At 48.1% G+C, this 27,940-nt stretch overlaps 1 protein-coding gene across 3 annotated transcripts in view; it reads left to right on the top strand.

The window, feature by feature from the left end:
- The window catches only part of LOC142575765 (uncharacterized), a 527,026-nt gene that overhangs the window by 129,132 nt on the left and 369,954 nt on the right, over positions 1 to 27,940 (top strand). The window contains exon 1 of one of the 3 annotated variants that reach the window (XM_075685387.1): positions 19,566 to 19,609. The exons of the other annotated variants lie outside the window; for them this stretch is intronic. The gene's annotated coding sequence lies outside the window, so the exon portion shown is untranslated. Of the gene's footprint in view, positions 1 to 19,565; positions 19,610 to 27,940 lie in introns of those variants that run through there. 3 annotated transcript variants of the gene reach the window in all.

Raw genomic sequence — 27,940 nt, 5'->3', positions numbered from 1 at the left:
GTACATACGCGGTGTTGCGGTATGTGTCCGTATAGAAGGACGACGGCCAAGCTGCGCACCTCGTCTGCTCTTTCAATCAAACGCACCAGCAGAAGCAGCAGCGGCCAGGTATATGGGAGCCGGGCACTTGGAGAGGAACAGTCAAGATGCTTCACGCTTCCTGTCTGCGGGGTGGAGTTGCATTTGGCGGTAGTAGTGGTGGGAATGCGAGGATGAGAAGGGGGCAAGGAACAGGCAGAGCAGTAGAATTGCTGATTGGGGAGGGTGGGGGGGGGGGGGAGGCGAACATGCCATGGTTGGCGGTGTCTTGACTCGGCTCGACTTTGCTTGGGATTCGTGTTTGCTTCACGGAGCGTGTTCTCATCGTGACCGTTGTTGAGCAAAGGAGTGAGAGGGAGAGGGCGAAAGAGGGAGCCCGGGGGGTAACAGGGTGGACGGAGGAGGATCGGGAAGCCGTGCACCCGACAGAGGAGGCCTGGCGCCCGTCTCCGTACGCCGCTTTATTTTATTATTTCTCTATAGTGTTTCTTGTTCTCGCGCGGCGTGCACCGCAAGATCCTGCCGCTCGCTGCCGCTGCCCCGGGGGTGACAGGCCTCCGTCTGTCTGTGTTGCCTCGCCGCACGAGGAAGAAACACAGCGCACCGCCGCCTTTCTAGCTCTGTCTTGACGAGATAAATAGAAACGTCTGCTTAAGCTGACAGATGGCGTTGTATGTATGCACAAGAATCCACGCACGCGCGCGCTTCAAGACAGTGCAGCAGCCGCTCGACTCGTCGGAATGGCGGGCGAGCTTCGAGACGCGTAAGAAAATAACAAATAAATAAAAGCGATGCGAAGAAGTCGCACACGCTTTTTCGGCTCTCGGAGCGCGTAACACCGCGAACAAGAACAGCGGCGGGCGCTTCTTCGGCTCCGGCGTTGATTCAATAGGCGGCTGCGGCGATGATTGCGATGTTTGCGGAAGTTTTCTCCGAGGGCAGGCGTGTGTGCGTGTATGTACGACTACGCGAGCCGCGGTCAGAAGTCGGCGTTGTTTAATTAGGATCGCGCGCGTGCCCCGTATATAGCCATCGCCCTTCGCCCGTGGTGCCTCTCCCCTCCCAGCTTTCGTTCTCTTCTCTCTCACCAGACTTTCCGAGCAGCCGTACAGCTAGCTCTCCTCGTCCTCCCGCTCCTTCACTCGCGGACACTCTTATGTCTGTTTCGTTTCTTGCACGTATAGCGGCGGGCAATCGCGATTTTATCCGACGCTTCGCGCAGCCGCTAAGCCTCCTTTTTACTCGGCTCGGGCGAAGAGTGATGGTTGCTCACACTCCTCTTCTGCTTCTTGCCGTTCGTACGCGCTTGTTCGTTCGTTAAGTTCGTCGCCAAGAAGCGTTTCTTTGTCTTTGTTTGTTTTCTGGTTCTCCGAGGTGTGTGCGCGAGGCGGCGGCACCCCTTTTCGCGAGTTGCGCGGGCGCCTGCCTACATGCAGCGGCGCACGACATTGCTCGGGCGCGTGCGGGTGTTGAGACAGGTTCGAGTGCTCGCCCCGGGGTCGCGTCTCGGTAACCATCGCCACACGTAGACGTGTGTGTTTGCACAGCGCGGGCCGTAGGGTTTCACGCGCTTGCGCGGGCACGCGTCAAGTCGTCTAAGGCCTCTTCCGGAAACCTGGCGCGTGTTCCGTTCGGTACCACTCGTGGCGGGGCGTTGATCGAGGAGCCGTTGACTTGACGAGCAGTGTGTGTGTGTGTGTGTGTGTGAGAAGTCCAGCATTCAGAGTCAGCGCATATATATATATATATATATATATATATATATATATGCGCTGACTCTGAATGCTGGACTTCTCGATTGGCTTGGATTACGAAATAGATGAACAGAGGATACAAGGATTGTCATGGGCGTGCATAGGAGCTTCGAAAGGAGAAAAAAAGAATGCGAGGCCCGCCGATTTGGCTCTGTACAGGCTCGCGTAAAAGTTGCACTGCATCGTATTGCATCGCGCTGCATGTTTACTGTAGGATTCTGTACTGTATGTCTGAGGCTGCTGTATACTCTGCAGTACTGCAACGAGTTACCACTGCTACTTATGCACACTCTCGCATATGGATGTCAGCTAAGGGCGCCATTTCTGTGCATTGCTGGGGCGCTATAACGTAAAGCTATTCCAAACTGTTCCTATTCCAATGTTGCTGTCAGCCCTCCACGATTGGTCCAAATATTTTCGGGTCACCCTCCACATCGCTGTTCTCTAACGCTACGCCAGAAAAAACCGCGATACCTCTCCATCTGATATGACGTGTACACACTGATCATGCATGATTAGACCGAATGGAAGAAGGATGTTTAATTCTGATTCGACGCTTTTTTCGCCATTAGCTAGCCCTCTTTTATTGATCAAAGTTTACGGCTGCACCCGCGAAAACTGACGCCAGAGTGACGTGTAGCTTTAGACATGCATAAATATGCCGAATGAAACTGATTTTTTACTGAATAAGCCGGAGACAGCCCCGTTAACCTAAATGAATATAAAATAGTTGCTTGACGATTGTTTTGCCACTGGCTGCTCGGAGCTGTCGGGTGGAATGGACTTATTTGCGCATAATAAAAAAAGCATGCGGGGAAGCATAACGTTATCGATCATTAAAACTTCTTTCTGGGCGAGTTGTGCATACTTGACATAAAAATTGTTACAGCGCAAACACATGCAACCACAAAGTGTTAAGGACGGCACACAAGCGCTCGTGGCCCGTCCTTGATACTTTGTGGTTGCATGTGTTTGCGCTGTAACAATTTTTATGTCAAATAACGTTATCGAGCCCTTTTGGCACGTTTGCGACGTCACTCTGCAAGTTTTCCTTCGCTGAGGATCCGTTTGAGCGGCGTTTTTAACCATCCGTTGCACACCGCCTCGAGTTTTGACCAGCAACCACCAGTTAAGTAAGGGGAAGCTGACCAATCGCAGACGCCAGTACCACTCTCCTCATACAGTTATCTACGTTCACTGCGCTGGCTTGGCCCCACTGAAATCCCCTCCACTTCAGCATGCTCCTTGCCTCTTGTAAGCCGATCATATAAGAAGAACCGCTCAATGGGGGTGATTCTATTCGCCTTGAAGGAGGAACACGACTAAAAGAAGGAAGGAAAAGTAGGGAGGTCAGCCAGACGTACGTCCGGTTTGTAACCTACACGGGGGAAGGGATTTGAAGGAAGAAAAGAAAGAAAGGAGAGGGAGAGAAGGAGGTACTATAATTGTGAACACGTGCGGTGGTCTATCACTTTACGTCTATGATTGGTCAGTGAGGCCAGTCGACGTCATGAAACGTAGCAGTTCCCGCGTCGCTTTGTAAGCCTGCGACGCGTGGGGCCATGGTCCGAAAACCTTAGTCCCTGAAAATGGTCTGCTGTCTAGTCGTTTCAATATTCTCGGAAGAACGTCACGTTCCATGTCAAAGACATTACTAAAACACATCACGTGCTCGATCGTCTCTTCGCAGTTTCGTGAGTCGCAGATTGGTGTGTCGGGGTTCGCTTTGAAAGTAAACAAAAGTGACCTCCTATAAACGAGGAGAGCGCTTTGATTGGGCTCTTCAAACAACGCCGCGGATTACCACCCAATGCTTGCGTCGGTCGTTACGTAAATTTGACGCCAGGAGATTGGAACAAAAACAGATTGGCATAGTTTTGCAGTACAAGGCCCCTGTACTTTGCAATACAGTTACTGTGCATTACTGTACAGTCATTACTAGCGAACATAAAAAAAGGTATTAGCAAATACTTAACTCGGAGAACTTGATGAATTGAATGCGAGAGCAACGTAGAGGAGGCGGGGGTCATTTGCCCATTACTGCCGTATTTGGAGGTAAGAGCACACTACGAGAAAATGAGAGTGAGTGGAAAAGAGGTAGGGGAGGGGGTGGTGTTGAAGGGGCTGTGGTAAGTGACAATACTCTCGACTAATATTGACGTCATTTGTGGTTACCTAATATTTTTTTATGAGTGTGCTCTCTCTTCACACCGACTGGAATGGTGTACATCTTGGCGACCGTGGTGTTGTACACAGTCTGGATCGGGCGAGGTGCCTGGAAACGAGCACGCTGCGTTCCGTTATCACAACGGAGAAGCTCGTTGACCTCCAAGGTGGTGCGCTTTCTGTACTTGTATACCGATGCTACCTTTGTTTTTCCAACTATAGAAACGATGCGCAACTGCCTCATTACATAGTGCAGCGGGCTTTCATGTACATAATGCGAGAGTATACCAGGCTGCGGACTGTTCGACGTATATCGACCGACCGTGACCGTTTGTCTCGTATGTTTGCGACTACCAGACCACACCGCTCGGTCGTATAATTGGTCGCGAGCTCGGCGCCCTTCGTTCGGCCGGTGAGCTAAGCCTTGTCCCCGCGTGTACAGCTGGTTTCCCTTGTCATTTGGTTCATTCTTCCTGCGGGTACAGAGAGAGACCCAAGTACCGCGAACAGTGCTGGCTGCAGTGGAGCGTGGTGCCATTAATTACGGAGCGGCTCGAACCTTTTGCGCAACTGTAGCTGGAATGTGTGTGCTGGCGCACCCGCCGATAAGTGGCCATCGAGGGCGAACAGGCACGTACTACAAACGCGACCGAAAATTAGATATGCGTCTCTACTACAGCAGTGGCAGTGTTCGGGGCACCGCATGCTAATTGATTCGGCCCCGCCAACGACGCCCCTTACAACGTGTCTCCCACCTTTCCATCTCTCTCTCTCTCTTTTTTTTTTCTTCAACTATCTCGCGAGCATGCCGACTGTCGCGTAGGTCGTGCTTCCCTGTCCCCGTCGCTATCTGCAGGTGGTCGTGTCTGGCCTTTTTTCTTTCCTCTCAGCGGTGCTAAAGCAGTGTTACGTTCTCTTTTTGTAAAGTGTGCAGCATATTTGTTCTGTGGTGTGCGCTATACCTGTGACCCTGTCGGATGCTCATGGCTTAAGTTAGGTTACGGTAGCGCTGTGCTTATTAGAGTCGCTCTATTTTCTTCGAAGGAAAAGCGTGCGGAGCGCTGGACGGCGCCTTTTTATACCCCCCCCCCCCCCCCCCCGCCTCCTGCATATCCGCATGCTGTCGCCTTGTGGCCACACCGTAATTACTTCGGAGCTCTTCGAGTTTGCATTGGCCTCATGCATTCCTAATCTGGACCTGTTTTCTGGTTCTTGGCGGGAAAGCTCCATGCGCGCGAGGCAGACACCGGCGTTTTGTTCTACAGGAACACTTCCGCTTAATACTAGCTTATCTTGATTCCTGCTATAGCACATTTTACAGTGGCTTTTGGTTTCAGCTTTACTGCTATTTGATATCGATATCATTTTAGCCTTAGAAAACGGGCGCCCGGTAGGAAGAGCAGATAAAATTAAAGCTCTGTATATTTTCATCATTTTAACCATACTGAAAGTTGCTTGTAGTCATGTGGTCTATGACGGCTTCCCGGTTATATACCAACTGCTCCGTGTGTTCTAGGGACACGGTCATCTCAATTGCATCTCACAGGTGCAGCCTTGTCATATATGAAGTTCAGCGTCGCTCAGGCGTGCCCCGCCTGTCCTGGTTTAGGCGTGTTGTGCCCCAAAGGCTCCTGTGATGAAGCCAGCTTTGTGGACGCGAGGAGCTGTATTGAGAAATTTAACTACATCGTCACATCCCCATCCCGTCCTATGGCAATGTGCCCCATTTCCTTCTCTACAAATTACCTGCCGCACGAACTATAGTTCATTTCAAAGCCGGCAATATTTACGACAGCTTCGTTTAAACAGAAAGAGCAAGCAAGTCCTCTTTGACTTTACCTCTAGGTAACAAGTCTATAGACAAAAGACAAACAGCAACGACAACACAATGTCGAAGTTTCGCGTATCCCTCGAGGGCGCCATCCAAGTCGTCCAGACCGTACACCTATACCTACAGAATGAGACCGACACCAAACTAACGGGGCAGAAAGTAAACCAGAATATTCGGCTCCAAATCGACACTTCGCGTGCGGGGGAAGTTCGGGTTTCTTTTTCATCGATGTAATCATCATTCTTTCATTCCCTCCCGCACGAGGACGGCGCCACGCGGAACGCTCGGGCACATAAATATCCAATTTACTCGCAGCTTCCATCTCTCCTTCTGTTCCCTTCTTTATTTCTTGCTATTTGTTTTCTTTCTTCTTCCCAAACCTTCTCCTGTCTTGGGAGCGAGGATCGATTTACCTCCCTCGAACCGGCGATAAAGGCGAGACGAGGACGACGACGAGTGTGAGACGACGCACCCACGCCTCGTGCTGGTAACCGCCCTCACTTTCCGCCTGCGCCTCGCAGCCACCTTTCTTTCCAACTCTATTTTCCCCCCATTCCCTCCATTCTGTCTTGTTGCCTCCTTGACTGCGTTTTTTTTTTTCCGTGCCGCATTGCTTGCTCAGAGACAGAGGAGAAAAGGCAGAGCTAGACCTCGATCGTCCTTGCTCGATCTCTAGAATGTTCCCTGTTTAGTTTCGTGCTGTTTTAACTTTGTAGTTCTTTTCTTTTTTTTCGGCGCTTGCCGATTGCGATTCTGCGAAACTTCGGGAGAATCGATTGCCGGAGAAGAGCGGACGCTATGGCGGCAATGGCCAGAACCTGGGAGTGAAGGGAGAAAGGTTATGGGAAAACGAAAGGAAAAGGAAGGGGGGTGGGGGCTTGTGAGGGAAAGCTTAAAACGGGAGCCATGCAACGTGGGCTACCGGAAAGACGGGGAGGAAGGGAGGGGGAGGGGCCGGCGACGAACAATAAGCAAGAGGACTGAACGAAGAAGGCGAGGAGAATAAAAAGTGCTCCATCGAGTCTTGCCGTCGAAGCCGTCGTTTAAGATCCGTCCAAGTAAATGAGAGAGAGAGAGAGAGAGAGAGAGAGAGAGAGAGAGAGAGAGAGAGAGAGAGAGAGAGAGAGAGAGAGAGAGAGAGAGAGAGAGAGAGAGATGGGAAGAACAGTAAACGGAGGGAAATATTTTCCTACCTGGCTGTCCCCGTCTGCCTCTCCGTCAGCCCCGCGATCAGTGAGGTGAAGCTTGCCGAGAGATCGTGTGCTGTGCCATTGCACGGCGCGGAAGTTGCCAGATCGTAACGACCCAAGTAATGACGACACTTTTTTTCTTACGTTGTTCGTCTCGTCGAGGCGAACGAGCGTGATTCTACGTGATGTTACAGAGAGTGCCGGATTGTGAGCTCGTCATAGCTGCTTAGCGCGATTAAATATGGGAAAGCGAGAAAGGGATGTGCCGACGGCATGGGGGCCTTGTACAAGGTCGCGCACTCCATTTAGTTTGATATACCGGCATGGCAAAGAGTAAAAGAAGTAAGCTCACCATTATCGTCAGACGGCGCTGACTTCCAACAGGGTGGGAACGCTCAAATCAGCAACACACTCGTGTCTATGCGTTCGCCCGCTACCACCCGCATAGGCGCAGTCATACATATGCGTTCACTGCATTAAGTTAACAGAAATAAAAATGCAAGTCAATGATGTACAGTCGGCGGTACCTTGTATATCATTCTTGATGTGGAATCCTTGTAGTTATTCGCGATGCGTATTTCCGACGCCCAATATATCCATCAGCATGATCTACAGGCACTTACGGCGCTTGTAATCACTGTCATTAACATAAAATCACACAGTGCTGTATACCTTGACCCTTTCCTTATGTACAGCCTCACTTACCTTTAGAACGACCTTTAATTGCTGCGATTTCATCGTTTACACCAGCATTACTGCTGCGATTCTGCCGACTTAACAAGAATTCCTGCTAACCTTCGATCCGCCTGCCCGCTCTTCATCCGCAGCACATGTCGATCGTTTTTATTTATTTATGAAACAGTACACATACAGATAAGCACAGACAGACTGAGGTGCCGCAGAGAACTGCCGAATTTAGGTTCGCGTAAAAAATTTATCAGCAATTGAAAGGCTTGACAACACGAAGGGGGCAAAAAAATCGCTGAATTAATTAATACACAGGTCGTTATACCAACGACTATGTTACGAGTGATTGAAGAGGGCGAATATGACAATTAAGATAGTCGTTCTCTTTAATCGGGTGGTTCGATCGTCCGACAAAAATAGGAAGGTAGATTAAGGATGCAGTTTCGATATACCTTGTTTTCATTTAAGTAGTGAGCGCTTCAGCAGTTTACGCATACAAATTGTATCTCTGGTATAGAAAGGGGTTGGCCGTAGGTCATTGCAAGGCTGGATCATTGCAAAGCCATTAACGTCCTGCGCGTCCCCAATTAAATGCCCGAGGTAGTTTGATAATTCCCATTCCTTAATTATTTATGGCCAACGATGCCTGACAACTAAAGAAAGTGTCCGGGTACTTTGCTGCGATGTCTCTCAAAGGGAATGCTGCCTGTGCTCTCGCAGGTGGTTGCTAGGCAACGCGAGGCCGTGCACAGCTGAGCTAAGTTTTCTGGTAACCTACTCAGGGGCCAGAGAACACGCGTGTAAAAGATAGGATTCGAGTCAACGAATAATCGACCGTGCAGCCAGCATTGAGGTCGCCTTGCGCAAAGATATATATATACTGAACTTGTGAGCTTCGATTTCGATCATGTAACTGCCTTGGCGAACCAATGTACCTATACTGGAGCCGCGCAATAAACCGAACGAAACTTCTGCACGAGCTAAGGGAAATTTAAGCTCTTTTTTTAATTATTATTCAGGGGCATGCAACTACGTGTAGGGATATCGGGTTTCCGGCTTATCGCAATGCTCCCGAAAAAGAGAGAGGCAATGAGAGCCGACAAAAGGGCAACTTGACGCCGCTGGGATTCAGACCCGAACATGCTTAACCCATGAGGTGCGGTGAATTGGGCAACAGCGGCGGCTGTACGCCTATGAGCTTCCGTGTGCCTATAGACGTACTTGTGCGCGTAACGTAACGCCAAGAGTGTTAATCAACACCGCTCACGGCTATACCGAACGTGTCGTACGAAGCTTGTCGCTTCTGTTCTGTTCTGTTTTGTTATAAATGTATGCTTCCGGGAGGCGAAGGTAGAAAATACATCGGCTATTCAATTTCTCTCTCTTCTATCACGTTCTAGTGATAACGAATTTTTTTTTACCTGAATTAGCTTCAGGGACAGTCACTTTGTCTACGAACACGGGAACAGTAAAACAGAGAGAGAGAGAGAGAGAGAACAAGGAAGGTCGGAGAAGTTTACCAGACGGGCGTCCACGTACGTGAAGATGCCGCCTTGTGCATATTCCCGTGCACGCCATTTCATCCATCAATGGGAGGTTCATGAGATGATGCTTGACAATAAGAATTGCCTGTAAAAGCCATTCTCTCGCTATAGTATTTTATTATATCTCGGCAGGTTATAAACTAGGCCCCAGGTGTACTCGGGAGGCCGACAAAGTCGTGTCGCTGCTCTTCGATTAAGAGGCTGGGTTACTAATCACTTATTTACGAACGATGAGTGCGTGTGCGACGAGCGGTTCTCGACGCGTCCTCGCCGGTCATCGCTCCTCCGGCTCTGTTGCGGGAATCGATGGCCATCGGCTCCAGTGCCAAGGATGGCCTGGCCGCCTCCCCTTTTCTCGATTCGAACGGTTTGGAGGGAAGCGTGGCGGCAACGGCACTTTTGTTTTTCCCCGTTCCCCTTCAATCTATACCATAGACCCCTTTCGAAACCCGATTTCGTTTTCTCCCTTGGCTTCCTCCGCCGCTGTCACCAGTCGCCTGGAATCTCTCACCCACTTCTTTCTTACCCTCTCTCCTTTCCCTTTTTCTTTCTTTCTTTCTTGCTATGCCTCTCTATGCTGCCGCCGTTCGCTCCTGAGTAATGCGAATCCGTTCGCAACGGTGTCTCTTCTTTTTCGTCTTCGTTACACCCCATTTATTCTTTTCTGTCTTCTTGTTCATTTTACTTTTCTTAGCTCAATCCTGCCCACTTTTTCCTTCGGCCTCCATCGAAGATGGACGTGTGTGTTTGCCTTTCGTCTGGAAAGCGGCGCTTCGCGCGTGCGAGTTTTTCCAAATGTGTCGCATTCCTTCCTGAGGAGAAAAAAAAAGTGTAGTGAAGAAGGAAAGGCACATTAAGAAATGCAAACTCAATAAAGTAACAGGGAAAAGAAAATCAAAGCGAAAGCGGATGGGTGAAGGAAAATTGAGAATGAGGAGAGAGGTTTGTACAAAAGTGCGCTTGCACGTGCAAAACGCCAACCGAAAGGCCCAAAATGAGGGGAAGGGGGTGGGAAACGGGAGGGTGGGGAGGGGGAGGGGAATTGGAGGGACTAACGTGCGCGCGCGAGGTGAGAATGCGAAATTGGATTTCGTCCTTTGGCACCGCTGCTGCTGCTGCTGCCGTTGTGCGGGGGTGATTTTGAAACGTGCCTGAACGCACACCCACGGCTTTCGCAGGCACGGTTTTGAGGCGCTCCGAGCGCGCAGGCATTACCGAACCTGGGGCGGAGCAGCCCGCCAGGCAGCCTAGGTGTTATGATTCGTCTTCCCGCTTTTTTCGCTGTTGCTTCCATATTTTGAAATCATTTTTTTTTCTTCTTAGTACCACCTCCCCCTCCCCTCCTTCCACATATATATTCTTTCTCTTTCTCTCTAACGCATTCAGTTTCTTCGCGTGGTTCTTCATTTGGAAAATGTAATGGATGCGGATTTTCGTCATTCTGCAATGCGTCTATTCACATTTGTACGCCTGTATCTTCTGTTGATTCACTTTTTTTTTTCTCGCTTGCTTTCTATACGTACTCTAGGCACCGCTGTCTCCAGCCTACCTAGCGTTCTTTGTGTGCGAGAGGAAATAAGGAAAGCGTGAATGATGGCGAGACGAACTTGCGAACTGAAACGAATACACATCGCCTCGTGCGCGAAAAAAGAAATCTAGAAGTAATAATAGAGTAAAATGTAATGAAAAGGAAAGTTCACAACCCGCTGAATTATCGCAGTTCTCTCGAATTATCCGCGTATGGAGCGGTCTGTCTCCATTCCATCAGCATTTGATAAAGCGGGTTTCTTTCTATTTACCACCTGTTCTCGGTTATTTTTTTTTTCTTTTCATCGTAATGCTATTCAACGATTCTGGAGGCAACGAAATATTCCGCGAATTCCGCGCGACATATCGGACGTGTGTGAACGTTACTTGGTAAAAGAGAAGCCCGAAACGGACGATAACATAAGTTCTCGGTTGGAGAAGTAATAGTGTATTGCGTAAGTCGAGACGCGGTGGCGGTGTTTCATTTCAAATCGAAATGAAAGTATACATGTATAAATAAATTTGTCAGCTTAACCTTGGTGACGCGTTCCCTTTTTCCGGCGTTTACTTAAGTTTCGTATCGTAACGTAGGACGTGGCACTACATAATTATATCGTACGCACGCGAGCAAGTAAACTAAAAAAAAAAAAAAGAGATGAAGGATGGAATAAACAGACCCATAGGAATAAACAGGCGTATTACTGCTTTCTACAGCCGTGGTTCCGCCTAGTCACGAACTGAATTGGGAAATGTTTTGATTCGCAAAGGCCGTTGTTCACTGTACCGTAGTTCGCTGTTTACAACGAAACACTGGTGGACGCGTTCGGCCCTCCGCTTAGCGTTCGAGCAATTTCGCATACGAATTTGGATGCCGCTTGTGAACTTGGTTCTTGATTCGCCGCAGGACATTCCGTATAGCTCATTCAGCATTAAAGGAGCTCAGTGAAGAGCGGAGTAGGGCACGCAGTCGTTCGGAGGCGCGCACACATGTAGGGTGTTTCAGCGAACACTTTCAAAAATTATTAAAGGTTTGCCTGTGGCAGGTAAGGGGGGGGGGGGGCACAATTCTTGTTCACGAGATGGTCTACTCCAAGCGGCGGACTTTAATTGCACAAAAAGTTGACATGCGTAATCGACTAATTGACAAAATTCACCAATTAACTTTCTAACTAGTTACCTCATGACCCACATTGCAATTTACACATTCTAGCCGTGGAGTTCGCGAGGCGGATCCACATGGAACGAATTCTCAGGATGACACCGCTTTCGAGACATTGATTCCCGAACTTTGCGGGGAAATGTATCGGCGTTCCAGTTACTTTTGTGCTCGAATGCATAAAACGACGTTTTGTTAATAAAGTAACTGGAACTCCAATGCATTTAATTCTCTGCCAAGTTCGGGAATTAATATATCGAAAGTGGTGTCATCCTGAGAATTCGTTACATGTGGATGCGCCTTACGAACTCCACGGCTAGAATGCGTAGAGAGAGAGAGAGAGAGAGAATGAAGCGCAAAGGCAGGGAGGTTAACCAGATATGAGTCTGTGGTTTGCTATCCTACACTGGGGATGGGGATAGCGGTTAGAAAGATGACAGAATGCGTAAATTTCAATGTGGGTCATAAGGTCATTAGTTACAAAGTTAATTATTGAATTGTTTGTTTATGAGTTGATTATGCATTTGCGTGCGTGTGCGTGTGTGTGTGTGTGTGCAAGTAATGTCCGCCTACTCCGGTAGACCAGCTCGTGAACTAGAATGCACCCGCCGTGGTCGCTCAGTGGCTATGGTGTTGGGCTGCTGAGCACGAGGTCGCAGGATCGAATCCCGGCCACGGCGGCCGCATTTCGATGGGGGCGAAATGCGAAAACACCCGTGTGCTTAGATTTAGGTGCACGTTAAAAAACCCCAGGTGGTCGAAATTTCCGGAGTCCTCCACTACGGCGTGCCTCATAATCAGAAAGTGGTTTTGGCACGTAAAACCCCATAATTTGAACTAGAATTGTGCTATCCGCCACAGGTAACCTCTCAAAAATTTTGAAAGCGTTCGCTGAGACGTTTGGTATATGCTAGAAGCGTGCTCTTCGCGCTGGCTGAAATGCGTGGCATTCGTTCTCACAGACGAGAACTGTCGCCACGCGCGTGCCGTGTATATGTTGGTCAACGTGAACGCGCAGCCGTGCTGCAATACTGTGTAACAGGAGGTACGCAAAGGATTCGCCGGCGTAGTTAGCGAGAGAGTGAGAGAGAATGAGGGGGGACAGATGTGGTACGAGAAGCAAGGACAAAATAAAAAGAGAGTACTGCAAAAAAAAAGAGAGAGAGAGAGAGAGAGAGAGAGAGAGAGAGAGAGAGAGAGAGACGCGGGAAGAGGATCTGAAAAAGTCGGAGTCGAGAGACCGCTACAGCATCGCCGCGAGGGCGGCCTTGCGTTTCCGTCCCCGGCGGAGGACGGTTAGGGCACAGTTATACAGCGGCGGGGCGCAAGAAATTGCGTCGTTTTCACGTTCATCCTCCCCCTCCAACCCATTCCCCTAACCGCGTTTCACCACCCGCATCATATTCGTCGTGCATGGCTTCCCTCCCCCATTCCCCCTCGCCAACAAACTCCTCTACACGGTGCCTCACTTTACAGCTCGCGCCGCCGCTAAAAAGCTCTTTTCGCAGCCGCCGTGTATAGCATACGTGTAAGCCGCGCAATGTGTTTCAGCGCATAGTTTTCTCGCCCAGGAAGCAAGAGAGCAGGCAAGGATGGAAGCGAGTCGCGGAGCTTTAATGCCCATAAATGCGAACACGGTCCATTTAAGGCCTAACACTGCTCGCGCTCTCGCCGGCAAGCCCGCGCATTTTCACAGGCTTTTTTTTTTTCTTGCTTTCTTTTAGGGAGACTAGGGGGAGATTTCGAGGCGGCGGCCGCGTAAAGTTGGGATATTTTGTTGCTCGTCGACGTCTTCGGCGTGCGTAGATTCCTCCCCGGCTGTTCCAACCCTTCTACGTGCGCGAGCCTGTCTGCATGCGTGCGGGGGTGTATACACCGGCGGACGCGCTCCTTTCGCGTCGAGACTTGAGGTCGTCATCGCCGCCTCATCTTTCTTTCTTTCTTTCTTTCTTTCTTTCTTTCTTTCTTTCTTTCTTTCTTTCTTTCTTTCTTTCTTTCTTTCTAGAGTCGTAGTTTTATCCTTTCGCGAAGTTTTTCGAGAAAGTCTTCTCTCGCCGTGGCACGCTATTTCCAGGCTGATTTCATGGCACGAACCGCTAGCTTGTTAAGCTCTCTCTCTCTCTCTCTCTCTCTCTCTCTTCTCTCTCTCTCTCTCTCTCTCTCTCTTCCGTCAAGCACTGTTTTATCGCTTCGATTTCTTTTCTGTTCTCTAGAGCGCGCTTGTGCGTTCTGCGTCTGGCGTGCGCCGCTGTGCTTCGCTGCGCCGTGAAATGACCGCACTACGCGCGAAGATGGCGTCTCTGGTGGTGTGAGGTGCGCCTGGTTGCAGTCTTTCGCAAACGATCTCTCTCCCCTCCCCCTCCTCCTCACGTATCCACTGAAACGTTTATATTTGTTTGCCGCTTCTTTTTTTTTTTAACTTTCCTCTTGGCCTTTACAGCGTAGCGACCGCAGCAGCGTCTTTCGCCGACGTCTTATACACTCGTGACAATGTCCTGACGCTACCTTGCTTGCATTCACCCTTGAGGCGGAGAAGAAATCCCCACAAAAAGTTAAAAAGTAACGGTGATCAGGAGACGAACAACAAGAAAAATAAAGCGAGAGAAATGAAATCACAGATGGAAGAAAAAGAATTGAAGAAGACGGCGGAAAAAGCGTGAGAGCTTGCCCGCTTACTTCATCGCGATCCCCTCGTGATCTCTTTCTGCGTAAAGCGTCCGTTCTTAATTTTTATTGGGCTTTTTTTTTTTTTTGCCGTCGTTGCTGTTGTTGTCGGTCGTCGTCACTGTTGTTGTATCTGTGGAGGGCTTTTTAACCTCGACCACCGCTATAGCGATAGTCCTCGCGGAGGTGGTCTGCGAGGCCGACGCGTGCGGACTTTGCGCACTTCCGTGTTATCTTGCGCGTATACCGAGCTGTGTCCGTGCTCACGTCGTGACCCCCCCCCCCCCCCTCCCCGCCCTCCGCACACACACGCACACATACGGAGCGTTACACATAAAGGGCGAGGAAACAACTGCGATCCCTGCTGTGTGGCCTGGGGTTGGCCGAGTCTCGTGTGAGGAACATGCAACCCCTTTCGTTCTTTGTCCTTTCGTTTGGTCGCATAGCGTCATACGACCAAACGAAAGGACATAGGACAAGGGTGGCACACTGGCGCACATTGATTGATTGATTGATTGATTGATTGATTGATTGATCATTCTTTTTTGGCAGTTTATTGATGGGCAACCAGAGCAACACAGAAATAATGAGACACGCCGTCGTGTATGGCCGCAAACTAGATTGACTGATTTATTTATGTATTTATTTATTTATTTATTTATTTATTTATTTATTTATTTATTTATTTATTTATTTATTTATTTATTGCTTGATTGATTGCTTGATTCCATTTATCGGCGGTTGATTGATGAGCGACCAAAGCAACACAGTATCTATGAGGCGCACCATCGTGGATCACAGCAGATTAATGTTGCCTGCCTGATATGCTTTCACGTGCACTCAAAGAATGGTGTTTTCGAATTCCGCAATCACTAGAACGCAGTTGCGGTCAGGAGTCGAACTCGCAACCTCGTGCTCTGCAGCGAAATGCTATAGCTTCTGAGTAACTGTAGTTGCCTTATTCCAATGTTTGGTATGACATATCAGTTATTATATGGCTTGTATTCTAGTATGTGACCTGCGTATAATTTTTGTTACTATTCCTTTGTATGCAGTTGAAAGTATCTTAATCACGCCTTCTCGCGTAAATGTCACTGCTGCTTCGCTCGGTGGTTTCAAGACGCAGTTAGAATGTTAGCTTTATTCTCGTATTCTCCCGCGTAGCGGGCACTATATTGGCGCAAAACTACATGTCTTTATTATAGTGCACTGATATATTGATATAGCGCCTGGAAACGAACAAATGAACAAACTAAACTGCCACGAAAACGTTCCTTCATTCCGCGTCCAAATGGATTGCATTCGTTTACAGGTGTCCCAGTAACATTAGCTAAACAAAAGGGAAAAAAAATGACAGCCACTTTATAATACGACAAAGAGGGTGAAGGAGAAAGCCTGCGCGCTCAAGAGATATTCAATAAATTACTTGACATTCTCATTAGAATGCGTTGTTACTTCTTATTACTTTTTTTCTCCCGCCACAGGTCGTGGGTTCGAGTGCCTTAGTTGACGCTAGCTTAATTAGCTGTACCTTAATTAACATCACCCTAATTAACACCGAAGGTCGTGAGTTCGACTTCCCCATAAGCTCGAGGGTTCGACTGCCACCGAAAGTCGTGGGTTTCCTGTAGGGGTGTCCCACGTTAGTCTTCTATAGCGGGCTCTGTCTGCAGAGGTCTGACGACCGAACACCATAGATCTTAAAATCGTATCTCGCACCACGCTTTTAGAATATTTTCCTTTCTTCTTTCAACAGCTCGGCGAATTGTTAGCTGGGACACGCGTTTACGAAGAGCGCCGTTGCAGAACATTGCAATGCAGTTCGACGCAGAGGGACGCAATGGAACGCGAATTTCCTCTACACTGCAATGAAGACGAGTGGCGATATCGTCTCGCGATATGCGGCGATCACGAATCGTACGCCGCGGACACGCTGTATACGTGGCGAGCTGGGCTTGGTCAACCTTGCTGCCAAGTGTGAGAAATTTTGTGCCGTGGGAACCGCGTACTGCATGGATCGATTCTCCTCCACGTTTATTCGCGGATTGTAACGTGGTGGATTCGACAGATTGAGCTTCTGCTACAGGAAAGCGAGAGTGCCCGCTGAAAGCGACAACAGCGAACGTCCCACGCAGGTGCCGTGTAAAAGGCTGAATTGATAGTGGCGTGTTCGCGCTGCATTGCGCAACGCGTTAAGCTATAGGAAATTGCTCGCAGAACTATATATACGCGATAAAGTGAGGCTTTTGTTTTGTTTTGGCACCTTTACGGTAGATATGGAAATGATTTTCTCTTTCCATTGAAGTTCTATTGTGTGTCCGCAACAGACTTTCTGTTGAGCTGCAGCTGAATATATGTCACGCACGATTTCTGCCGAGCGCACGCTTTCGTATCCATCTTTCCGGTTCGGCTGCGCCATCTGAACAAAGCGTATTCGATGAAAGAAAAAAAAACCTGATTCGATTAAAGAAGAAAAATATCTGTTTCTATAAGAAAAGAGCATATAATTGTGCGATTATTATTTCGTATCTCACGGGTGAGTTTTAGTGCAAGTTTCGTCGCCTTACCGTTTCCAGAGCAAGCAAAGAGAATCTAGCTTTTCTTTTTTTCCAAGGCAGTTCCCGAAGCTTAGAAAAGCAGCGGTAGTGAAGAAATCTAACGCTCTTTGCATGCACATCCCGCGCAGCAACGCAAGAGGCGCTGCCCTGATTTGCATTTCTTTTTTTTGGGCTTTAAGGTATTGCTCCTTCGCTTGGGATGAATACTGAGCACGGACAAAAAGAAAGCTAGTTAATTGAAGCCGGATCTACTCATGTGCGAAACATAAAGACCAGACAGCTTTCTTCTTCTTTTTTTTCTTTTTTGGCGCGCTCAAGCTGAATTAAATCTGAACGGGGAGAAAGTGTTGGAAAAGACTCCAATGAGCCTCTCTGGTCGTTGCGTTTGTTTGCCGCGACAGCAGGTAAGAAATTAAACGAAGTTTCCCCAATGCTACACAATGTTGTGCCTCTGTTGTTCGATGTCCCCGGATCTTTCGCAATTTCCTTCAGTGTTTTACAAATCTTCTTAATTCCCCCAAATCTTTCCCAATTTCTTTGAGTGCTTATACAAGCAACTCAAACGACCCGGACCCTTTATAAAGAGAACTTATTCCAATCTAACGACTATAGCACACAAGAGAGAAATTATGACAATGAACAGCACAAACAAAACGAAACAAAATGGCGCGAACTGACGTGGCGAAGTGTTGAATAATAACTTAAAGAACGCCACTTGCTTCACAATGTCGCTAATGACGACACTGCAACAAAGCACAAGTGTACAACTCAATACTATAAGTGGTGCTCTTAAAATGAAAGAAAAGGACTCGCTGGCTCGCAGTAATTACATGACAAACTGTGGACTACTCAACCATTCGTTCAGTGAGGGTGGAGGAGGCCGTGAGCGAGGTGGCTGATGTTACCTATACGATTGTCGCATATTTTGCGAGAACAGACCATAGGCGAAAGGTAGGAGGAGGGTTTGGTGGTGTGCAGAAGTTGCGGCACGTGGCATACAGTTAGAAAAAAAAATGGCAGACTCTGGTGACTATCTGATTCCGTTCGCTCAGTTACTGCTAACTCAGAACTGCATCGAAGACGACCCCAACTGTTCAATACGCTTATATAGAGATTCCACGTGATCTTGAGAAGAAGACACCGTTGAAACGACGGTCCGATTTCTGAGAGCGCTCATTCCACGCCCATCCTACTTATTTTCGGTTTTCTGATTTTTCGGCATCGGTCACTTGATGCGAAGACTCCGACTGCTGCTCTCCATCCTCGGATGCCATGGCGAGTGGTTTCTTTTTTTTTTTTCTGTGGCCTGCATAGCGCACTGATATCGAGAGCCAACGCGAAGCTTTCTTGCTTTCCTTTTCCTTCTTTTTTTCATTTTTTTTTCATGCTCATATCTGCTCTCACATCCCCACAGTGTGGAAGTCCTTTCCTTCCAACTTCGCGTTGTTCCGCTCCGCTCGGCGAATCTGCTCAGCCGGGGACGGTCACGTTCTGCCCATTTCCTAGCCTATAACGCGGGTGATCGCAGTGGAAGGCCGACGTGGAGCATAGTTGTGGTTAGAGCGCTTGGCTTGAAGCCGCATATATAAGTCGATTCCCAACAACCACGGCGCATTTTCTTCCTTTGTTTCTTTCATGTATTTATTTTTTCGCATGTCTTATGTGAAATTGTGAATCGATCGGAATTCTCGCCGAACGGACGGACGGACACGTTCATCCCATTTCGCCGCGTCTCATAGCCGCTGTTCTCAGGAGAAAGCATTTCCCGAGCCCTTCGTCTCTCAGTGCGGGATGCCGCCGCGAGTGAGGAAGGGGTTCGTGCTCGCCGCCGGAGCCGAAGAAGAGCCCGAGCCGGAGCTTTCGCGTCAGCCGACCGCGGCTGAGACGGACGAATCCCGCAGGGCAGCAGCGCGGGAACGGATGCGTGAACTTCACAAGCGCCTCGCGGGAAGTGGGGCCGTCTCGCAAGCGCGCCGAGATGCCGAGCGGGAACGGCAACGAGCGCTTCGCAAAAGTCAGGCCGAATACGAGGTCGTTGTCGAAGCTCGTAGAGAAGCGGAGACGTCACGGAAGCTTATAGCGAGGCAACGAAAACGGGAAGTGGTTAGCCAAACAGTGGCTAACAAGGCGAGGAAGGTGGCGGAGCCGGAACGAAAACGTCTCGACCGGGAACGCCGGACCTGGGAAGAGAACGCCCCACGAGATAGCCGTTGGAAGAGCGCCGATGTGCGTTTCAAGTTGTCGTTCGCAAGTAACAAGCACCGAGGCTTATGTGACGCGTGCCGTCGTATTCGGTTTGAGACCAGCTTTGCGGCGCTGCCGGCGAGTAGCTTGGAACCACTGACGCGCTCATTTTCCGGAGAAGACGTGGCAATCTTCAAAGTTTGCTCTTCGTGTAGAAGAGAGTTGAGGGATTATAAGGCGTCCAATTTATTCGGGAGGCACGGGTGCACGTCTCTACCGGCGCCGGATTACGTACGGGGGTTGAACAGGGTACGTAAGAGCTTGATTGCTGTCCTCTTATCGTTTACCTGTTTGAGAAGGATAACGCATGGTTCTGCAGGACATTTTAATATTCTGGGAACGATACGACCCAGTTTAGACGTGGAGAAAATGCACGATGAGTAGTTAAACACGGTGTGCATAACAAATTATCGAATGGTGCAAGGGTTGGGGGTGAAGTGTCTTTCTTTTGAACTTGAGGTCGCTGTAGTGAAGTTATAGTACAATAGGCAATCATTGGGAGCCTGCTGTTTTCCCACCAGCCTCGTTAAGTCTGGTCGAACTGTGCTGCGCGTTTCCTTGAAACACAATAAAAATTAGTACCGGGCATATATATATATATATATATATATATATATATATATATATATATATATATATATATATATATATATATATATATATATATATATATATATATATATACAGTCCTCGCTCATAGCATGTTCTTTGCTGTGAAGGTCTGCTTATTTGCTGCTGCACACAAAGCACTGTATAGGCACCTATGCTGTACACTGGGATTAGTCTATACCAATTCTAGTGTATCGTTCTTCGTCATTGCGGGTCGGATTACGATGTTTGTATGGTGTTGAAATTAGTTTACTATGTTTAAACGCCTCTTTTACATGAGCGAGCTTTAGAAATAGTGTAACAAAGCCTCTTTGCGTACCAATAGCCCTACGCCCTCCTTACGTTCTTTGCGCACCCCACTTTGGGCGTGTAAAACCTAAAACTCGCTGTTAACTCCAACTCAATAGATTCTGCCGTACAGTGCACTTAAACGTAACCAACTTCACGGAAGCAAAACGAAAGTGGAGTTCGTGTGCAGGTACTTGTTATCGTATGTGGACGCTGTAAAAGATTTTTTCACTGATTGGTTAGTATACGCGAAGTTAATCAACCAATGTTTCACTGTATTGCGACTTGTACATCCTCTGCTTTGTATTTGGTGTTACGTATGGTGGATTTATATAGTTCCCCTGTGATCTTATAATTGCAGCGCTGCTTTTTTTCGTTGCCAGTGTCTTGTGTTCGCTACCTAATATTACTAGACGCGCAGCAGGCCCCCAGTTTAGCCGCGATCTTCACGACCTGTGTACTCTCTCGTGTACAAGTTCGGAACGTCGCTGTATGCGCATTTAATAGAAAGAACATGCCGATTCATCTGAGTGCGTCTGTCTCACTCTGCTCCGTGGATTCTCCATATAGAGCTTTTTTGCTCACAGTTCTTCAGAGCAGAAGATGCAAACGCGCATGCGCACGCGCCGTGGCAGAACACTGCCCAACGATACTCTAGCTTTCCTGACCGACTGACGCTAGCTGTAGTTTTAAACAGGGTTGCACGGATTTAGTGTACAAGGCAGCGTATACAGATCATTAAAACTCGGGCTTCGGTGCCTCGTCTAGCGGTGGCATGCCATTTTACCTCTCTTCTGCGACGAGAGCGTTTCCAAAATTATGAACGAACGGGAATTTCACGCCCTGGGATGGGCGAAAGAAAGGAAAGAGAGAAGGGAAAAAAACCAAAAATGCAGCAGACAAAGGAGGGCGGCAGTCATTTTGCAGACGCTCGCGCGCGTGCCATTTGCATTCCTAAACGCTTCGTAAACGGCCTCGTGCCGCCTCGCGAGCTTTCGACGTAACATAGAAAACCATCTAGACGCGGCGATGGTGCGGGTTTGCCATCTTTCGCGCCGCGCTCCCTCACCGCGACCAGCACCGCATCCGCGAAGCGACGTTATAACGGCTTGCGAATGCTGTGGGCGCCTGTCTGCTTGCTACACGCGGCGCAAGTTGGAGAGTTTTGTCGGTGGAGCGCGAAGCTGCGAACGCGAGGTGCGGTACCCGCCTTTTGCTGAAAGAAGAGAGTAAAGCGGGTTGTTCTCGACGCCGGGCCCTGGATGCTCGTCATTCTCATTTTTGTACGACGTCGTTACCTTCGCTCTGCTTGGTTGAACCGGGAGCAATGCCCCCTCCCCATCGCCCGTTCTCGCTTCCCTTCCTCTCTCGTATTTTCTCTCTGCACCAGGCGGTCTTCGCTGCAGCGCGTTTTAAACTGGTGCGCTCTCTTTCTCTTCAAGCAGTATACAAAACCAGTGCATTTTTTTTTCTACTTCCCTTTGTCACACTAAAATTTCCACTCCAGTATGGTTTCGACTCAGGGCTTAGCGAGCGACTGATCAACTACACGTTTGCGATCGATCGAACAACTGACGATGTAAAACCTGTTCAATTTTTACAGCGAAACTGTTAGCCTCTCTGTGGTCGGCATTTTTTCGTCTCCATCCGTCAACAGGACTTATCATCATCAGAAACGGCTCGTGCCCCCTCAAGACCATCCCCCTCGTAATGCAGAGGCTACAAGCGCTCAGCAAAGCGAAGCAAACAGTCGCTCATTCATTGAAGTTACCCATACGACACACGGGACAGCACACGTTTCAATAAAGAGCAAGTTCAAAACAATCATCCGAACCTTAAATTAAACATTGCGAACTCCCCTCAGCAGTTGTAGTGGTGGTTTTGCAACAGCTTCGCTGGACGTCTACTTTCGCAGCGACGGGATGGTGAGGCATTTTTTTTTATCGGCTGATTGGTCTGCCGAGTGTAATAAAGGCCAAAGTGTCTTCTGAAGGTTCGGCGTACGTCGGTAGCGCCTATAGTTTCAAGCCGGTGTTAAGAGGAAGCTTTAGCTCGGGCCCAACTCCGACCCGGCCTATTCAAATACATGTAAAACGCAAAAACGTTTTTATGAGGTAACCCCTGGACCGATTTTGATGATATTTGTTGCATTTGAAAGAGAAAGTTAAATTCTAGTGACTGTTGGAAGCGGAATTTCGATTTAGGGCTTCAATTTTCTTAAAACGTTTTTCAAATATTTGACCGTTTGAAAAAAATAGAAGCACGAAGTTTACAAATTCATAGCTCTGCATCAAGAACTGATATCGCGGTTCTGTAAACGGCATCCATTAGATCATTCAAAGCGGACAAACTCAATATGTCATTTTACATCTTACGTGAATGTATTACGTTGGTTACAATGGTTTTGCAAAAGTTGTATTTTCCTATGATTAAATTTTTTTATATTTATGTGTAACATATCAATTTTGTCCGCTTTAGATGTACTATTAGATGCAATTCACAGAATTGTATTATCATTTTTAGTGGTTGAGTTACGGAGTTGTAAACTTGATAGTTTCGTTTTTTGAAAATTTTCGATTTTTGCCAATTTTTAATAAAAAATTGACGACCTAACTCAAAAATTCGAAACCAACAATCACTAGATTTTAAGTTTGTCTTTCAAATGCAACAAACCTCGTCAAATTTGGTGCGGTGGTTGCCGAGAAAAACGAATTCTCCTTTTACATGTATTTAGATAGGAGCACTCGAGCTAAAGCTTCCTCTTAAGAAAACGCGAAACCCTAAAATTTCCTTCTCAGCTGTGTCAAAGCACAGCGAAGGACCAGACGATGACGATATCGCTGCAGCCGGCCCGGCCCTCGAAGGCATTCGAAGTCGCCATATTGGTTTGCCTACCAGCGCAATGCCGTTCCCTCATCCGATTGACTATGCAACAATTTAGATGGCGTTCGATTACATTTGCTGCATCTTGGAGTCGTACAGAGACTACTACTCGCTGATGAGTCCAGGTACGGTGAGCCTCGGCGGGATTTGCATCTTATTGGCATTTGTTAAGCGCAGCAGCCACTCCTCGTTTTGTCTATATATACAGCCCCAGCAACGCGGCCACTGCCGAGTGGCCATTCCATAATATCCGAGCTTTTTTTTTTCACTAAACAGTATCTGTTGGTTCCGTACACAAAGTATATACGCCCGCTTATACGCACGAAAAGGAATCGGCCAAGGTTTACCATGGTGTAGCAGCAACATGCCCTTGTGTTTTCTTGACTTTGTCGCCGCTCCCTCCTTTGTCGGTACAGAATACCTCAGCGCTTTACGGAAAAGCCAGATGTACCTGGATCTGTACACCTTGATGCGATCACACATAAACGCAGAGAGGAACAAACGAAACGAGAATGACGAAAAAAAAAAGCATTTGGCGATGTTATCCCTGCTCAGATTTCAGGAATGCTCAGTTCCATTCACATAACGCGTAACTCCTCTCCCTCCTCCCATGCACTCGTCTCGTTGTGTATGCTTAAAGGAGAGCGGAGCCTGATTACCCGTATTGGCATAGGCGCACTTACTTGTGTGGCTGCGCTCACGCGATCCTCCGATATATATATATATATATATATATATATATATATATATATATATATATATATATATATATATATATATATATATATATATATATATGTGTGTGTGTGTGTGTGTGTGTGTGTGTGTGTGTGTGTGTGTGTGCGTGCGTGTGTGTGTGTGTGTGTGTGTGTGTGTGTGTGTGTGTGTGTGTGTGTGTGTGGCCGTGTACGGTAGATCTCGTATAGATTTGAATTCGCTCTGGGCCTCCTGTTTCTTTGTGGATTAACAATGACCGGTCTGCATGGCCCCCAGAGGGAGGCCTACCGGCAGGCAGCCCGTCACCGTATGCCTTTGTGCCTTGCGCCGCGTCTCTGAGTGTGTGCCCAAAGGCGGGAACGTTCGTGGGATCCTACGGGGGCCTTCTTTACCCGCATGGCAGTCGCTCTGCGACGAACGAAAGAAACAAACAAAACAATGGCGAGATGAACAAACAAAGTATAGGCTAAAAGGATGCGCTCCCACAAAAGAAGGGTGTCCGTTTCCGCAAGGAAAAAAAAGAAAGGACGAAGGGACAACAGAAAAGAAAAAGAAAAAGAGGGGGAAAAGGAAAGAGACAGAATGAGAAATAGAATCGTCGGAGAGGCCGCCGAGAAACGGTAATCTTCGGAAGAATCAGAGCACATCAGCCACTGTCGGCGAGCAGGCACAACGGATGAGGTAGACGATGAAGCCTTGGCGCACGCTTGTCTCGGGACCTCCGTCAGGGGCGCCTGCACCAGGCCCCGCGGCGTGAGACGGGAACGTCTCTCACGCTGAAATGGAGGATGGATGCCTTTGCCGCAGGAATTTCGTGTACGCACAAGCGTGTGTGTGTGTCGCCTATATCTGTTTCTTGCTCGCTCTCTTTCTCCTTTTTTTTTTTACCGTCTTCCCATGCCCGATTCGTTCCGAGACGCTAAAGCAAACGTCACGGCGCTGCCCCCTTTTGGTTATAGATAAACCCCTCCGCGCGGCGCGGATACGCAACCTGCCTTTCGATAACAATAAGACGGGACCTTTCGTTGGTCGGTTCTTTCTGGGCACCGGCTTCTGGAAAAGAGATGGCACATTATATTGGTGAGCTCTTGTATTCGGATGGCAGAAATAGGTGTAGGTAGTATAGCTTTGACGCGCGGAAGCTCTTTGGTTCTGTTGACGTGCACAAGCCGTCTCCTCCTTGAGGCATCGAGAGTATCGTTAACGAAGCACGCAAGCAAGCAAGCAAGCAAAACAAAGGAGAGCAGTGCAAAGCAAAGCAGAAAAAAGCAAAACATCATAGCATAGCACCATAGTGTGACGTAGCGTAGCACAGCGTACCATCATAGTATAACGTGGCATAGCATAGCGTAGCATAGCATAGCATAGCAACGAACCTGTGCACTGTGATTGTGTGTGTTGACAAAAAGAGGCAACTATTAAACAGCACACTGTCAAATTTCAGAGCTAGTGAAAGGCATAGAAATCGAAGGGCATAAATAGTAAACAAAGCATGCGAGTGGCATGACCTACTGGTTATGCGAAACCAGTGTTAGTTTAAGCGGAGTGCAATGGTTGTTCTGGCCTTCTAGAGTAGGTCAAAGGCCCTTGTTAGAAGTTGGTGAGATTTCGGGCCTTTTTAGTTAAGGTGCTTCTATGCGTACTGCTGTAATCGACGACCTTTATACTCAATTTTATTTGGTATTTGGCTCTGATGGTAATTTCCTTTTTTTTGTGTGTAGCCCTCATCAGATAAGCTATACAGCAACGACTGTCGGGTGTTCATGCCACTTTACTGGTCCCATATAAGGCCACCTGCTGTCGTTCTCATAGCGAGCGCGCTATACGCTTCCTGAATACGCGACATTTAGGCCGGGGGAAGGACAGTAGAGAGAGCCACGCAAGCAAGCATAAAGCACTGCCAACGCGGGTATAAAACAATCGTCTATTGTTTTCCTGGATGTACGTCCTTTGCGAATTTGCCTTTCGTGTGTGTGTTGTCACTACGCCGTGGGAGGTTTGACAACGTCAGAAACAAACGCAGCTGCGGCACGGTTTTTCGGGGGAAGAAAAAAAGAAAATAAAGAAACTGAAAGGACACGTCGCTCATCGAGTAGGTCGCGCTCGTATATTCACGTTTCGGCAGGTGCAGATAATACTCGTTTCGCCGCAACGCCTGCCCATGCGTTGGAAACGTGACTGAGATATATCATCAGAGATAACGACGATAAATTAAATGTCTTTGGCTTCTTTCCAAAGTGAAAGCTGTTGTGCCCCGCTAACACTAGCTGCGCCATACGATAACGCGCACTGTACAAACATGGAGGCTATACGCTGCTTGGGAATCGTGTGATTGGGGCTTGCAATTTTTCTTGTTTGTGTTTATTTTCAATTTCTTACAGCATATCTGGGCGTTTATGCGAGGCTACCAATGTTTTGTATTTCTTTTTTTCTTCTTTTTTGAAGGCGATAACGTGGCTATGCGTGCGACGTCAGCTGCATAAGCTATACGAGTTCCCTCCAGTGCACGCAACTCGTACCTGGAGAACCACCGCCAAGTTTAGCGAGCAGTGTACGTACATGTATACCCTAAGCCTCACAAACAGTTACTAAATCTGTGTATGCAGCCGCTGCGGCATATAGTCAAGGGCTGTGAGCGATAGGTGTCCTTTAGTCGACGAATGCAGGTTACGACGCATGCGCAGAATAACCACTTCGCATCGGTAAATGCGAGCAGCCCGCTTGAGTGAACGTACACATCAGATGAACTCCTAACTAATCCTTTAGATTACGTGCTTACAGATTGTGTGCTGCGCAGAGTAGTCTTACGAACTCGCTATTCCCCAAAGATAAATATAGAGAGAACGCAAGCGAAACCAAGAAATAGAAAGCGGGGGCATCTCAGAGGTGTGTCTCCTACACCTATTCGTTGCACTTGATTGTTGTTGTACGTTGCTGTTGAGTGCTGTGTAGGGATTCCCGAGGCAGCAAGGCGCATGCAGGAGGATAGATGGGTGTTGAAGTATTAGCTGGTATAAGAACTTAGATTTGACATGCTAGAGTGGAGGCAAGGTAAAAATATATAAAAAAGAAGAAAAAGGAAAGTGCAGCAGTGGTGACAAAACGGCGATGGAAGGTCCAAGGCGTGTTTCCTTGGTGTAGTTGTACGGCTAGTACACGTAGTTACGCGAACAGGCAGCGTTTGATCTTTTCTGGGGCGAAAACGGACAGCCTTTCGTGCTTTCATGTACTTTCCTTATCTACTTGTATTCTATATAGCAAAAAAAAAGGAAAGGTGTGAGGGCACGTTACATATGGTAAGTATTTTGCGGCGCAGTTGAAGCAACGTTCGCGCAGCGTTCGCGCAGGGTAATTTTTGCAGCTGAAAGAGATGTGTTCAACATGCTTCTTCATCACGATGAAAGATGTTATAACGGCGCGTTTTGAGGTCGGGACACAGAAAGAATGCACAGAGGATCACATTAGATTCACACTAAATTCCTTCTGTCGCCCGTCCTCAAAACGCGCTGTTATAACCATGTTCCATCAAGCCAGCAACTAACTAGCCCATCTAAGCCTCTTAGTTCTTCGTCATGCATTGCTGTCTCGGTCTTTGGTGGTGTACTTGCCGATCCTCACAGTGGGACGATGCGCGCTATGCCATCGTTTAAAACCCCCGCCCCCCCCCCCCTTCTTTTTTTTCCACTGTTGATTTGCTTGCTTGAACAGTTGAGGAGATCACTTTCACAAGATGCTCAAAAAGGAAAAAAAAAAGATAAAGAAAAAAAACGAGAAAGAAAGGAGGGAAATATGGACGCAGCATGTTTGCTCACGACTGGTGGAGAAGGGCCTGCGCCTCGCTTCCAGATGACTTCAGCAATAAAAGAGTAGGGATGGCGGAGGAAAGCGAATAAACAGCCTATGCGGGCGAAAAATGCTTCAGAGCTTCCTTAGAAAGCGCGTGATACTCCGGAATGTGAAGCCTGCACACGCACCAAACAACAGAGAGAGAGAGAGAGAGAGAGAGAGAGAGAGAGAGAGAGAGAGAGAGAGAGAGAGGAAGAAGGAAAGGCAGGGAGGTTAACCAGACTGAGTCCAGTTTGC

The sequence above is a fragment of the Dermacentor variabilis genome, chromosome 3 (genome assembly GCF_050947875.1).
Source record: "Dermacentor variabilis isolate Ectoservices chromosome 3, ASM5094787v1, whole genome shotgun sequence".
NCBI lineage: Eukaryota > Metazoa > Arthropoda > Arachnida > Ixodida > Ixodidae > Dermacentor > Dermacentor variabilis.
Note: the sequence above shows the minus strand (reverse complement) of the source record. Positions and strands in the feature narration are given on the sequence as shown.